The sequence below is a fragment of the Raphanus sativus genome, unplaced genomic scaffold, assembly GCF_000801105.2.
Source record: "Raphanus sativus cultivar WK10039 unplaced genomic scaffold, ASM80110v3 Scaffold0063, whole genome shotgun sequence".
In the NCBI taxonomy this organism is placed as follows: domain Eukaryota; kingdom Viridiplantae; phylum Streptophyta; class Magnoliopsida; order Brassicales; family Brassicaceae; genus Raphanus; species Raphanus sativus.
This window is the reverse complement of record NW_026615386.1, coordinates 75,523-79,080: the sequence shown is the minus strand read 5'-3', so window position 1 is coordinate 79,080 and position 3,558 is coordinate 75,523. Positions and strand designations below refer to the sequence as shown.

Here is a 3,558-nt window from a genome sequence, read left to right as displayed (position 1 = left end):
TTGCTCGAACCCAAATATTTTGGAATAGTTAACTTTATATCGCCTCCAGAAGTATAAATTTGCAGCGTACATGATGATATGCAGCATGACAAAACCGAACCAGCTGCAAGAAACAGCAGAGAAGACATCAACATCTAAGAAAAATCAATATAAATATCTAAAGAAGAAAGGACAAGTTTTTACTAAGCTATTTACCTATAAAGTGGGAACATAGTATTCATGTATGCATCCTGGCCATCGTTCTGCAAGATATTTCGGGTGCGGATAATCGCAGTAAGAGCCACTATAAGAGAGAAAACGCATCCAGCCATGAAACCTGAAACCAATATCCTCATTATAAGCCCCGACAAAGACAAAGATAGAACTTCAAAACCAATTGATGCAAGTTTCTTATTTTTACCTGTGGAAAATGTAAGTCTATGTCTCTCTCGTTTCTCTTTAGGCCGTAAAGTTTTCATTCCTTTGGTTCAATTAGCATTTGCAAAATGCTTTATGAAATTATCTTCAACACGCTTTGTGAGTTCCACGACCTGTCGTAACAGAGGAGAGAAGATGAAAATAAAAACAGAGGATTTGACGAATGAAAATACTCTCTACCAATTGGTTCAAAATCTCATAAACCTCTTACATCATCAGTTCTTTTAAGCTCTGAAGCATCAACATATTCCATGTAACGCTTCCTTGCATTCCACGAAGTTTTCTATAAACATACTGATAGCAATGAACTTGATCAAAGCTTTAGAACTGAAAATAAAAACACAAATACTTTTTTGGGCAATTAATCATTGCCTCTTTTTGGCTTTTCATTGACTTAAATAGAAGAAGGAACATGAAATAAAATGTGGGATCATGGATCCCTAGCAACAAGGAAGCACAAACAAACGTGAAAAGAACATGAGTTACTTTGTCCTACATTCTAGGAAACAAAGTTATCTCAGTTATTTGATGAATAAGAAAATACTAAACAAAGATCATCGTAGACTCATCACATACATTTCGTCGAGCACAGTCATTTAATATATATATATATAACTCTAACTCAATGTCTCAAACCTTACCTCATCATACTTCTTCAATATCTTCGAGAATGCCTCTACATTCGAAGAGCTTCGTTTACAATATCGAAAACAACATCAATCATAGACAAATACAAAGAGATTAAATTTTTTGCAATACTACTAAACTTATACACACCTGTAGCTTGTGAGATCCAGAAGTTCCCGATAAAACTTGATGTAAGCCTGCTTCAATTTCTTCCTTTCTTTCCAATTCTGAAAGGTTAATTTTAACTTCATGCACAGGCTCATATTCACTTCAGCCGACGATTCCATCGCTCCATTTAATTGCCTAGGTCTGCTCGACTCTCCCTCTAGTATCTGAGCTTCTTTATCAACTTCCGCTACAAATTTGAAATGTAGGTTGATGTCAAGAATTTTTTTTTTTTTTGAAATGTAGGTTTGGTACGTTTCGCCACGATTTGTATCAACTGGAACTTAATTGAAACCATCTTTAATAAGGTTTGGTACAGTGCAGTGCTAATGACTGGATGTTAAAAGATTTTTTTTAATGTTTTTTTAACTCAGATAATAAAAACTAACGCTAGTTTAATTTATTAAACCAGTAACATATATTTGATATGCAATTTACCGCAGAAAAAAAAATTGAGCTGGCTCCTCTACTGAATATAAGTATTCTGATGTAGAAAAAGAATACATTAGATATAAATTTTAGAAAATTGTTCATTACGAAAACATACATGCATGAAAAGTTAGATTTAAATAGACCAAAAAGTGGAATTTTAATTCTATCGAAAGCTGCAATTTGAGTCGACAGATTATTTAACGAACGACAATCAAATATCAAAAACTACTTCCTTTGTTAATCTTATAAACCGGGGAAATTTTTTTGGACCAACTGTAATCCGGTTTGGTAGCCGGAAACCACGAAACTGATAAAAACCGGCTTTGCAACTGTCAAAGTTGATTATACCGGACATAAAAATGGTAATGGAACCCGTTTTGAATTCATATTGTGTGCTCACTGTGAGAGTCAGTGAGTGGTGGAAAAGTAGTTGTGTTTATTGTTGCTTACTGGATTTAGCTCCGGTGGGAGTATGAGAAGAGGTTGTATCCGTGGAAGAATCAATACCAGGTGCCAATGGAGTCATCTCCTCCTTCCTTCCCGACGATGAACTCTTTTTTTCCGACGATGAACTCTTAATGAAAGCGGCCATGTCTTTGGTAAGCTCCTTGTTTTTTTCCAACATTTCCTTAACTTTCTCTCCGTAAAACTTACTGACTTTATTAAATTCTTTGTCAAGTGAAAAGAAAAACTCAATGTAGAACTCTCCTCCTTTCTCATCCAGAAACGTCGTCTCGCACCCGCCATCCGCGGTGGTCTTCACTTGAATCGTCCCCGCCGTCATTCGACTTTCCGCAATCGAGAGTTGTAAACCGTTAAACGAAGTCGTTTCCCGGTTTAGTCCTCCGTCGTGGTGATTTTTGGCGACACCACGAGTAAGTGCATTGGCGTCTCTGGGTTTGAGATATTTTTTGAGAGAACCGTAATCCATGTAATGGTTGCACTCTGTCACCATCTGAGACGAAAACTCCTTCTCGAACTTCATTTCGATTCTCTTAGATTTTTCTGTTAAGTCTGTATTTTAGTTTCTCTGGTGATGAGTGAAGAGTTGAGTAAGAGTAAGAGTTAGAGTAATGATGTGTATATATATACATACAACTATCAATGTGGAACTTTTATTTCATTAACACTCTCTCACATTTAAGAATTAAGCATGGACAATATTTTATAAATTTGTAATCGATCAAAACGATTTTTAAAAATACATACATCTGTGATATATATCTAATAAAAATAACGAAAAATAAAAAAAAACTATCGAGATTACCCGATTATGTTATATATCTAGTAAGGAAATATTTATAATACTCACACAGTAGCAAAAGCACTTAAAGCCAATTTATTAAAAATTGTTTATGAATTCTCTTAATTTTCTTTTTTATTATTATTTGAGGTGTATTTTTAAAAATAAACTTCACCCTCAAATATAATTATCGCATATAAGACGTTATGGATAGTGTAATTTCGAAGATTTGATTAGCCTTATTACCTTTTTTTAATTCATTTTTTCTTGAGTAAAATAGTTGTATCTCACAAGTACTATAGTTGTATCTCACGAGTTTGTACTAAGACTCACTCATGTATGCTACATCACTCACCATATTATATTATTGATTTTACATTATCGATATTGTGAGAAGTATTATAGTTGTATTTCACGAGTTTGTACCAAAACAACCATAATTCCGAAAAACTATAACTGAATGGTGAGACACTCCATATATTTTTTATACAATGTGGTGTTCATATTTAATGATGAATCTAGATGATGGCGATTATATTATAGGTGATGAACATATTTATTGTTTGTTTGTTGTTCTTATTTTATTTGTTTGTTTGTTATTCTCATTTTATAGTTTGCAATACATGTAAGTATTTATGTGAATATCGTAAGTTTTGTTTATTGGCAATATTATA

At 33.6% G+C, this 3,558-nt stretch overlaps 1 pseudogene; it reads right to left on the bottom strand.

The window, feature by feature from the left end:
* Positions 1–6: 6 nt before the first annotated feature.
* LOC108861807 (phosphate transporter PHO1 homolog 3-like) lies at positions 7–2,707 on the bottom strand (annotated as a pseudogene).
* Between the last annotated feature and the right edge of the window lie 851 nt (positions 2,708–3,558).